The sequence below is a fragment of the Pinus tabuliformis genome, chromosome 5_2 (genome assembly GCF_031772625.1).
Source record: "Pinus tabuliformis cultivar Carrire ecotype Pingquan chromosome 5_2, CPIR1, whole genome shotgun sequence".
In the NCBI taxonomy this organism is placed as follows: domain Eukaryota; kingdom Viridiplantae; phylum Streptophyta; class Pinopsida; order Pinales; family Pinaceae; genus Pinus; species Pinus tabuliformis.
Genome location: NC_142306.1, coordinates 569299525 through 569311956, shown reverse-complemented (window position 1 = coordinate 569311956; position 12432 = coordinate 569299525). Strand labels below are relative to the sequence as shown.

General features: G+C 37.0%; 1 protein-coding gene across 1 annotated transcript in view; it reads right to left on the bottom strand.

The window, feature by feature from the left end:
* LOC149160234 (uncharacterized) overlaps nucleotides 1–11608 on the bottom strand; it is a 192106-nt gene extending 180498 nt beyond the window's left edge. The window contains exon 1 of the mRNA XM_089434550.1: nucleotides 11289–11608. The gene's annotated coding sequence lies outside the window, so the exon portion shown is untranslated. The remainder of the gene's footprint in view (nucleotides 1–11288) is intronic.
* Nucleotides 11609–12432: the final 824 nt, after the last annotated feature.

Sequence of the window (12432 nt, the reverse complement as noted above, 5' to 3'; positions counted from 1 at the left end):
TTCTGCCTTTGTCAACAATGTGGTTCTAAGCTTCTCTGAACCAGGAGGCACATACCATGATGGAGACCCGTGAGTTAGAGCTCGACACATCTCAATAAATAGAGGTGAGTGTGCAACATTAAAGAATATGAAATTTTGTTAGAAAAAAGGCAATGGTGAGATCAAGCTTTTCCCGTTTCTCTTTTTGAAAAATCTTGTCCATTGGACCAAGTGAAATTGCCTTTCTTTTTGTTTCTTGTCCCCCAATAGAACTCTCAAATGGAAATTTGTTGCTGTCTTTCCTCAAAAATGGAAGGGGGTCATCATTCTTGGTTTTTTTTATTTTGCAACTACATTTTCCATACCAATAGTGAACTCTTTTTCCATTTCTTTTCTCTTTGGTAAAGAAACTTGTGTACAAGCTCCAATTCCACAACCTAGTAAAGCCAACAAATGGCCTTTCACACGAAAATATGTGCTTGTGAAAGTATTGTGGCAAAAGTTGCATCTCTAATCACATTTCCTCCTCTCTTCCCCTTACTGCTTGGCCCATCCTCTCTTGTGACATATTTCCACAAGGGGTATTTCTCAATGTTACCTTTAGGAGGAAGTCTTCCCTCAACGTTACTTGCAGCAGAATCTGATGAAATTGGGGGAGGAGGGGCATCTCCAATCGGGACATTTTTCCCCTTCCTTTGACCCCTACCTACCGCCCTTGATTGAGCCATGAATATTGTAAAAAAATAAACAAAACATGCACAAATTTGTAAAAGAAACGCATATACAAACTGTTGTAATACAAATGCAAAAAAAATAGAGAGGAAATGTGTTTACCTATTGCTTGAATCTCCTTGAAAACACTCCAAACCCTTGGCTCCTTGCTCCAAACTCTTAACAGCAAACCCACAGCTCACCTATTGCAAAAGAAATGACACAAAATGATAAAAATTAGAGGCATTTCTGCCCTTTTTTGGCCACGCGGGTCGCAGTTTGCCGGATTCGTGTCTAGATTTCGTGACATGTTGTGTCCAAATGGGACACAATCCAAATTCGATTGTGTCCCATTCGAACATGACGTGTCACGAAATCTGGACACAAATTAGGTCGAATCGAGTCTGCTTCGACGGATTCGAACACGTGGCCCTCAAACAACAAATCCAGTTTCAAAGACTCAGCACCCATCAAGTTCTCATTATTTAATTTATTTTATTTGTTTATTTATTTTAAATATTTATTTATTTTTTATTTTTTATTTCATATTGATTTTAATTTTTATTTATTTCATTTTCTTTAGGTATTTGGGCATTCGAACTACCTTTTCCCAAATATTGGATATCCAAATTTTCTAGCAGTGTCTGAGCATTTGAGCATCCAAGCCTTTCACATTGCATGACATTTAAATGTCACAGATAATCTAGATTTGGTTGTCTGATATATGTCCTAAATCCTGCGTATATCCAAATCTAGATATTTAACGGATGTTCCACATCCCATATATCCAAATCCAAATGTTATGGATTTCCTAGATCCCAAATATATCTAGATTCGCATTTTCCACAAGTGCAACCTTTCTAATTTTTCTGGATATGTTGGATCTTGTATTTTCCATATCCCACATATTTGCACATACATACAAAACATTAATGTGGGCTCAATTGTCCCATACTTTTTGTAGCCTCAATACAAACTGTTATGGGTGAAAAGAAAAATATAAATAGCTCATAACGCCTTCCACAATGTATGTCGGATAAAGAATAAGCCCATAAATCAACAATCCAAAATTATTCTAAGGGCGAAATATTGGATGGTGAGTCCTAACCTCCATGAGCCATATCTTTAGTTTTAGCTAAATAAATAAAAATGTTTCAGCAAGCAACAAAATCAATAATTTTAAATGAAAATTGCAATCAATAGTATGTGCGCATAATACCAAAGCCAATAGTGTAGTTTGAGACTAAACATCAGACTAATGTTTGACTTCCTGCATTTTTAATAAAAGCAAATTTGGAATCAGATCCTACACTTCTGAGTGTATGATGTAATCCTTGGTGATGTGATAAATCATAAATAACCATCGATAGGACCACCTGCACTACCGTGTACAGGGTCAAATTCCTCAGACAGGTCCAACTAACATTTGACTTCCTGCATTCTCAATAACAGCAAATTTGAAACCAGATCCTAGACTTTTGAGTGTATGATGTGGTTCTTGGTGATGTGATAAATAACCATCGATAGGACCACCTACACTTTCGTGTACAGGGCCTGATTCCACTGTTGCTTGCCTGTGGTCCTTGTGGAACACCTATTGTCCCATCCACAAGACCTCTTAAAAGAATAGCAAGTGGTTGCTTATGTGGTGCCCCATGAAATGGTGAAAGAGACACCTATAATAAGAAATCATCTTGAGTGCATACCGAAATTTGGATTACCATTGGTGCTCACTGCCCAAACAGTGTGGATGAATTGCCTAAGATGCATTGCCATCAAAGAAACTTATGGAAGTTTTGATGGGTGACTCAAATGAGAGGACCTCGTCATTCATAAATAGCATCTCATACAGATATACAAGAGTCATTCCCATTCAATGATCTATACAATAACAATTCCAATCACCCCACAGAAGGGACAAAAATTCTATTCTTGACTGACTATATTATCTCTTGGACAAGCACCCATTTGTCCTTAACAAGAACACCAACAAAAACTATCACCAGCATTTGGTAACTCACTTCTAGAGAAAATTCTCTAATCATTATAAATTTGCTTTCATGTATGAAAGTCAAGATTTTCAAAGTGGAGTTATTTAAACAATGCAGGCATGTGTAAATTGAAATTTCTAAAACCATGGTGATAGTTACTAAATAAATAACAACATGGTCAAAGGTTTTCTTCTCCTCCAAGAAGTTGGTCAGAGGGTTGTAAGCCTAGTAATTTCAGGCAAACACAACTAGGTATTCAAACCTTCTTTGGTTTCTGACATTGCACCATGATTTGCTTCAGATTATGAAAATTAACGAAGTTCTTTGCTTCCTTAGATCTCAATATGTTTCTCTTCCTGTAACCACGCACAGGAGCACCATAACAACTTGTTATGGGGTCACCAAGAAAAAAATGCATGCAGATATGTCTACTGCTAACTTACAACAATGCTCAGCCATAAGTTCCATGGACATGGTAAATGTGACAGACATGGAAAAAATTTAGAAGAGACTAGATACTATACAGCTACAATCTGGCAAATTTTATCTATCCTATATGCAAAGAAAACCATGAGCCCGAAATTGTTTTTGCCTGCTCTAAATCTTCAATTTGCACAACTCCAAACATCAAAAAAAATGAAAACAAGGTTCAAGGCAACTATAATGCATGCAAGCCGCATAAATGACAATAACATCACAATAGCAATTACCTCTCTACGAGCTAGACAGTTATTTTCCTCGAAAATTGTATTAGCAACCCAATCTAACGAATTCCAAGCACACCTGAAGACTTGGAAGGGAAAGCAATGAGGCACTAACGGAATCATTCACAAGTACACGGTGAAAGATGGGCTTCTCAGTATAAATGTTGGACAGGTCCTAATCACTTTGACATATAATTTTGATTGGAACTTGAAGATACAAAGCCCAAAACTCCCTTAAGTTTAATCCGCAATTGCCTCCAGCAAGGATTTTATTCAGTCAGTGAGTGCTGCTTAGAATTGTTAAAGAATGAAAACAGTTAATGATGTAATTATCTGAGTAAATTTAGTTTTTCCGTTCAGGCAGTTATGTAACTATAGGGAGTTATGTAACAAAGTTTTTGTATTAAAATGGTGATTGCCCAAGAGACTTGATGTAACTTGGAGAGTCATTTTTGACTTTGGGGGAATATGAATTCCAAGCCCTTGCCCCGTGGAGGTTTCCTTGACACACTGTCAAGGTTTTACCACGTAAATTTTTGTGTTTCTTGTTATGTGATTCAATTTCTATTTTAAACTGCATTTTTCTTCCTTACTTATGTTATTAAAGGGCTCAAATACTGACAAGTGGTATCAAAGCTTGGTTGTGAGGGTTGTGAGCTTAAATTATTTTTTTTAACTTTGTCCATCCATAGAGCCACTGGTAAGAAGTTGAGTCTGCCATCGAATGATCAAGAAACCTGGTTGTCATCAAACTTGTCTGTCATCGAGCACTTAGAAAGCCGCCACTCATTGAAGTCTGGCAAGGGTCGTTAGAAGGAGCCGAGTGAGCAGAGCCACCTAAGTCGCATAGCAAAGCCGTCGTTTTTCCCCTGCCGCACCAAAAAGGAGTTGAACAATCGCTTTTTTTCCTGTCATCGGGTCATAAAATTTATTTTTTGGAGCCAATGATTAAGTTGTCGTTTTGGGAGTCGAAGCTAACAAAAGCAGAGACGTCGATGAGCCTCAAACATAACGGGTCGATTCGAGGTCAAATTTTTTAGAAGGTTCGTTCAGCCCAATTTCAAGCAATCACTGGCAGAGAAAGTTGCAAAGGAGGTCGCAGAGGAGCAAACCGATTTCAAGCAACTGCCGACAGAGAAAGTCGTACCGCCACAACCAAAGGAGAAACCTTATCGCCACATGTTTGTAGCCTGTATAACGAGGCCATGCAGAAGAAAGTCGAGAAGAAATCGCTCTGCGTACAAGAGATCGGCTGACGCTAAAGGAGAGACTTCACCCTGTCGCTGACTGAAGATAAAGAAAGAAAGAAAAAACTAAGAAGGAGAGACAGCCCCATCGTTGACTGAAAAAAGGAAGCGAGCCACACCAAGGAAGAATTTTATTGAAAAAAGAAAAAAAAAAATCTCAAGAAATGGGCCGAAGTAGTCACTGGAGGAAGTGGATTTATTTTTTGAAATCCTAGCCACTGCTTGTAGAAAGAACAGGTATTTTTTAATACTGTTTGCAGAAATTTTTTGTTGAAGAATTGTTTTTTTGTGAACAAACAGTGAGATTGAAGTAATATTTCTAAAAGAAAAGTTATGAGTTTGAATTTCTGCAAAAAAGAAGGGGAAGTAGTTTGTTTTTTAAAAAAGAAAAACTATTTGAAAATTCAAAAAGCAAGAAGTTGTTGAAAACCCCTAGCTGAGAGCAAAAATCAAAATAAACCCTAGTGAAAGCAGAAAGGAAACTTTAGCAGATTTTTTTGAAGGAACCTAGTCATTAATAAAGAAAAAAAATTTAAAGAGCTCGTGTAGGAAGAAATGGCTAAAATGACTAATGCTAAGTTTGAGGCAGAGAAGTTCACCGATAAGAACAATTTTGCATTGTGGAAACTAAAAGTAAGGGATTTGTTGGTGCAACAAGAGTTGCACAAAGCTTTAGATGGAGTTAAAAAAAAAAAAAACTATTTCCATGACAGATTTGGATTGGGAGGATTGGATGCTCGAGCTCTCAATACTATCAGGTTAGGCCTTGCAGATAAAGTTCTCTTCAACATTATTGAAGAAAACTCAGTAGCAGGTTTGTGGGTGAACATTGTATATGACCAAATCTTTAACCAATAGAATTTATTTGAAGAGGCAACTGTATAGCCTTCAGATGAAGGAGGGTGCTAAAATAGCAGAACATTTAAATGTATTTAATACAATTATTTGTCAGTTGTCAGATATGAATGTTAAGTTTGAAGAAGAAGATAAAGCTATTACCTTGTTATGTTCCTTGCTCGAGTCTTGGGATCACTTTGTGACTTCTATCAGTTTGAGCACAATCAAATCTTTGGAATTTGATTATGTTGTGGGAGCTTTGTTATCTGAAGAAGTACGGAGGAAGTCTAGCATTAAAACTTTTGCACCAAAAGCCATGTTAGCCAGAGGTCGGTCCAAGGAAAGAGTGGAGAAAGCAAGGAGTTCTTCCAAATCAAAGTCAAAAGTCAAGAAGTGTCAAGCCAAATGTTGGTGCTGCAACAAAATAGGACATCTCAAGAAAGATCGTTGGAAAAGAAAGGAGTGCATTGAAAACCCAAAGAAGGAAGCAAATCAAGTTGAGTCAGGTATGATTGATGAAGTTTTATTTGCTGAATTAGGTATGGTAGATGAAGCTTTGCCTGTTTGTAATGTTTCTCAAAATTATGAAAATTGGTTGTTAGATTCTAGTGCTTCTCATCACATGAGTCCGCACAAAAATTGGTTCACTTCATATCAAGTTGTGAATGGTAGTTATGTGTTTATGGGTAATAATGTATCTTGTCAAACTGTTGGGATGGGAAATATCAGAATTAAAATGTATGATGATACAATTAGAACATTGACTGATGTTAGACATGTACCTGAGTTGAGAAAGAATTTGATTTCTTTGGGAGTATTGGACTCGAAAGGTTACAAGTTTACAAGTCAAAATGGAGTGTTGAAAGTTTCAAAGGGCGCTTTGGTTGTTATGAAGGCAGAGAAGATTAGAAACCTTTACAGACTCAAAGCAAGTACTTAGGTCATTAAGGCAACGATTGTATCTGAGAAGGCAGAAGAAGATACTCGCCTATGGCATGAGCGGCTAGGTAACATGAGCGAGAAAGGCCTTTAAGTACTGATGAATTGCAGATTACTTCCTAATTTGAAATCCTTGAGTTTGGATTTTTGCAAACATTGTGTATATGGAAAACAATGTAAACAAAAATTTAAAACTAGAAGTCATAATAGTAAAGGAATTTTGGACTATATTCATTCTGATCTTTGGGGACCATCTCCTATTGTATCTTATGGAGGTGCATTATACTTCTTAATATTATTGATGATTACTCCATAAAAGCCTGGGTCAATATGTTGAAAATAAAAACTGATGTATTTAAGGTTTTAAACAATTTAAAACTATGGTTGAAACGAAAAAAGGCAAATCAATTAAATGTAATTGCCAACGGCGATGAATTTACTTCGTTAGAATTTGAACAATATTGCAAGGATGAAGGGATTGTTAGGCATAAAATTGTTGTCTATACTCCTCAGCAAAATGGCTTTGCTGAATGCATAAATTAGACTCTTATGGAAAGAGCCGGAAGCATGATCAGCGATGCTAACCTGCAGAAGGAGTTGTGGGCAGAAGCAATATCTATTGCTTGTTATTTGGTAAACAAATCACCTTCAGTTGCTATTAATTGTAAAATTCTTGAACAAGTTTGATCGGGTCAGTCTTGTGATTATTCACATTTAAGAATTTTTTGTTGTGATGTCTATGCTCTTATTCCAAAGAATCAGCGTTCTAAGTTATATCCAAAAGCAAAATGTTATGTCTTTGTTGGGTATGACTATGCGGTGAAAGGATAAAGGTTGTGGGATTCTTCTTCACGTAAGATAGTCATTAGTAGAGATGTAACGTTTGATGAATCTTCTCTTCTAAAATCAGATGTTGGAAAAATATGAACAGGAATAGGTATTGTTGAATCAACAAATTCAGTTGGAGACTAAACCTTTTTCAGAAAGTCAAAAAAAGGGAGAAACTTCTGAAGAAAAAGGTGAAGAAGATGCAAAAGAAGCTATCGAAGTTCAAGAACCAATCCAACAACCAATCACTCTTAAGGAGATCTACAAGGGAAAAAAGAACACCCAAAAGGTATGAAGATTCTTCTTCATCTATTGCATTGATTACTGAAGATGGGGAACCTTCTTGTTATTAGGAAGCAGTGGATGATGCGGATAGCGAAAAGTGGAAAAAGGCTATGGACGAAGAAATGGATCCCTTAGCCAAGAACAAAACCTGGCATCTTGTAGAACTTCCTGAAGGGAGAAGCATTGTCAGATGCAAATAGGTCTTCAAGTTGGAGCAAAATGTTGATGTTAGTATCGAAAGGTATAAGGCAAGGCTGGTAGCAAAAGGGTATTCTCAGGTTGAAGGTATTAACTTTCATGAGATTTTTTCACTAACCATAAAACTTGTTTCTATTTGTACTGTGTTAGCACCAACTACATTACTTGGCCTTGAGTTAGAACAGTTAGATGTTAAAACAACTTTTATTCATGGAGATTTGGATGAAGAAATTTATATGGAACAACCAAAAGGTTTTGTACAAGGTCACAACAAAAGATTAGTTTGCAAGCTCAAGAAATCATTGTATGGCCTGAGGCAGTCTCCCAGGCAATGGCACAAGAAGTTTGACTCCTTTATGGTGAGCCAGAACTTTACTAGAAGTGAGTATGATCATTGTGTATACTTTTAAAGTTTCAACGGCATATTCATTATCTTGGCCTTATATATTGATGATATGCTTATTGCAAGCAAAAGCATGGAAGAGATCAACAGGTTAAAGGCTTAGCTTTCCAAGACACTTGATATGAAGGATCTTGGAGTTGCAAAACATATCTTGGGCATGGAGATACATAGAGACAGGAAAAATGGAAAGCTCTAGTTATCACAACAAAAGTATGTGGAGAAAATACTTGAAAAGTTCAGTATGAACAATGTGAAACCCATTAATGTTCCATTAGCTTCCCATTTTGAGTTTTCTTCAGGTTTGAGTCCTAGAACTAATGAAGAAAAGAAGTATACGTCTTGTGTACCATATGCAAATGCGATAGGCAGCTTAATGTATGCAATGATATCTACAAGACCTGTCATTTCACATGCAATTGGAGTTGTCAGCGGGTTCATGGCAAATCTAGGAGAAGAACATTGGCGAGCAATGAAATGGGTGCTTCGGTATTTGAGAGGCACAAGTGACCATTGTATCATCTTTAATGGTAGTGAAGGTTCAGTCTGCGGATATGTTGATTCTGATTATGCAGGTGATTTGGACAAGAGGAGATCTAGTACAGGATATGTCTTTACTCTTGCAAGTGGAGCAATTAGCGGAATGTCAAAGCTTCAAGAAACAGTTGCTTTGTCCACTACTAAAGTAGAGTATATAGTTGCTTCAAATGCTTGTAGAGAGACAATATGGTTGAAAGGTCTATTTGATGAGATTGAAAGGACGCAGGAGAAAGTGAGTGTATTTTGTGACAATCAGAGTGTTATTCATTTGGCTACAAATCCAGCTTATCACAACAAGACTAAGCATATTGATGTAAGGTACAGTTTTGTAAGACGTGATCGATGGCAGTAAGGTAGCTCTAAAGAAATTCCATACATAGGAGAATCATGCAGACATGTTCACAAAGCCAGTTTTAGTAGAGAAGTCGCGCTGGTGTTTGGCTTCTCCTGGATTGCCGAAGAAATAATGAATCGACATGGGCAAGGGATTAGGAAAATTGTTGTCAAGGTAGAAATTGTTAAAAAATGACAACAATTGATGATGTAATTATCTGAGTAAATTTAGTTTTTTCATTCAGGCAATTGTGTAACTATAGGGAGTTATGTAACGCAGTCTTTGTATTAAAATGGTGATTGCCCGAAAGGCTTGATTTATCTTGGAGAGTCATTCTTGACTTTGGAGCAATAAGAATTCCAATCCCTTGCCCCATGGAGGTTTCCTTGATACACTGTCAAGGGTTTACTAAGTAAATTTTTGTGTTTCTTGTTATGTGATTTAGTTTCTCTTTTAAACTGCATTTTTCTTCTTTACTAATGTTACTAAAGGGCTCAAATACCAACAAGAATAACTTTAATTCAAACCATAAGGAAAATATAAGGCAGCCCTTTCCAAGATTCTCTTAAAGGAAAAGGTGTTGGAAAATGTAACTATGTTCGGTCTTCATTAATGTACTTGAGTCATCATGTAATGTACTTGTCAAAAGAAAGTGAAAAGAGTTTTTATTATTAATTCAATTTGACTTATTAAAGCATGGGTTTCATGCTTGGGTCAAATGTATAGGTCAAGCATCCATTGTAGACTTTAGGTTATTGTCAAAATAAATTTATAAAGACTCCTCCATCCATCGAAGTCTCCCTGTTGTTGAAAGGATCTCCATCAACTCATATTCTAGAAGAAGATCTCATGTTGGCCTACACAAGTAAATGAATATGCATGTCAGCCCAATATTAAATGACGCAACTCTTCATCAACTCATGTCGACCTATTTTCGTATGGCAAACAACTTATATACCAGGTTGAGGACCTCACATTTGACACAGTTTTTGGATCAGAATTTCAGGGCTTGCACTTTTTCGATGATCACAGGGTTTAGATGAGGGTAGACTTTTCGCTGATTCAAATTCGGATGAGGGCAGACATTTCGATGTTGTTTCAGGGAGTTTGGATAAAGCATCAAGATAATCTCTATGATCAGTGTTAGGCCTCCCAATAGTTCGGTATGCTCTCATAGGATTACAAGTTATTACAGTGACCTTTGTTTGATGCTCTCACATCTCCACAGTAACCTCATCTCGGTGCTAGTACAGTGACTTCGTTGATGCTATTACAGTGATGCTTCCACAGTTCGTTAGTGTCTCGATGCTATGATGGATGGAGATAGTCTTGAGTCTAAATTGTTAGGGTCATGGTCGACTCATTTTTGAATCTATTGAAGGAAGAACTTATGACTGGGTTTTCCCGTCGAGGGGGGTTTTGCCTTGGCAGCGTGCCTATATCTTGTGTTCTCTTCTTTTGTTGCTGGGCATTAATCTTGATGATTAGAAAAGACAATTAAGAAATCTAACACTAATAATGAAAACATCACAAGTTAATGTCATTAAGAGGAAAATCATTTAACTGTCACGTATATAGATTTTCGAACAAAAGGCTATTAATCCAAACTGCTAAAACTAGAACAGATATATGGGGAATATCATCTAGGAGGTTTCCAATTTCCAAGACAAAAGGAGAGCAAAGATTGAAGTTATTGATAAAGTAAGAACTAGGCTAACAGCTTGAGGGGTAACGAAATATAGGATGACGAGCAAAGCTACATAACTAAACGGAAACAAACGACAGTACCAACTTTTTTTAGTCAACGTATCTCGAGGAAAGCCCAAAACACAATATGGAGAGTTTATAGTGCCGTCGGTGCATCGTCTTCCAATTTTTAAGACAGGAATTATAGGCACTACCAAATCATCTACTCAGAGCCCCGTATATAGAAAATCTCAAAGAGTATGGCAAGAAAAGCTCAAAACACAAAATGGAGAATCTATAATGCAGTTGCTACAAAATAGTCCAATTATTAAGATCGAGGAACCATAGGCACAACCACAGCATTTATACATAACCGCATATGTAAAACCTCAGCAAGATTACTAAATAAATTAAACCAAGAGGAAAAGAAGGGTTACGAGAGGGAATCCCTCGAATAAGCCTGAGCGTTTATTTGGCATTTCCCGTTGAACCCCATATGCTGAGAGGCATTGCCAAAGTATCTACTCAGAACTCATATATAGAAAACCTCAGAGAGAATATGGCTATAAAAAGCCCAAAACACGACATGGGGCGTTCAGAGAGGTTCACCTGAAATAAACCTGAGAGTCCCTCGAATAAGCCTGAGCGTTCCTCGGCATTTCGCATTGAAATCGTTAAAGAAGAGCAGAGAGGACGGGCGAGAATTTGAAACAAAAAGGAGCGAAAAAAAGCACAGGCTATTTTAATTCGACGGGCGGGATTTTGATCGGAGTTAATTTCAACCACGCCCTGTGGATATGTCTAAACCTCCCGCTCGCGTGCTCGAGGGTTAAGAGAAGCTCCTTTGTAGTGTTGGGGCTTGCGTGAGACATTTGGAGAGGGATTAATGCGTGACCGTTTATTGGGGTATTTGCATGTGAGTTCAACCTAGCAATTGCACCCGAGGTGCAAAGGTACTCACATGATAGGAGTAGGAGAAATGCGGAATGCAAAGAATGTAAAGGAATGTTTTACAGAATAATATTTTTGAAGTTTTATAAAATATTTTAATTAATTTTAATTTTAGGTTTTTTATGCTTAGTGTTTAGTTGAGGATTAATTTTTATTAACTCTGTTGTGAAATATGTTGTTGGAAAAGGCTAAAAGAAGTGTGAGAAGAAAAAGTATGTGTTTTTTGCTTTTAAGTGGAAACAGAAAAGTATTTCATTTTAGAATGTGAGGTCTTCAAAGATAGTCGGGAAAGTTATGCAAATATTTTGGTAGCTAGCTTTTGGGATAATTTATTCAGCGAGAGATTTGTCAAGAAGTTGGGAGTGTTTATTGTGAGGCTTCACATGAAAAGGGTTGAATACAAGAATCAAATGGCGAAGCAATCTATCCCATAGGTTATCTTTAGCCTCGTGAATGTTAAAATATCTTCTTCTTCTTTTTCTATAGCCAACGTATTATAACTATCTTCCAACCATTTGGGAACACCATTTTAATCAATGTATATTGTAGTTTCTCCCTAAGATGGCATTGAAAGTTGCTTTGAGCTCGACAAAAAATCGTCATAGTTCTTTAGCTCCAGTGTCATAATTCTTTTGTGTGTGTTGTGTGCATGCCCAAGTGTGAGGTGATGTAAAGTTTTGGTAGGAGCAAACTTTTCCTTTTAAGCTCTTTAGTCCTTTTTCTCTTCTTTCTTTCTTTTTTTTGTAATCCCTCTTATGAGTTTGGCAAACATTCACTTGATGACAATAGTTTTGTAGTTACT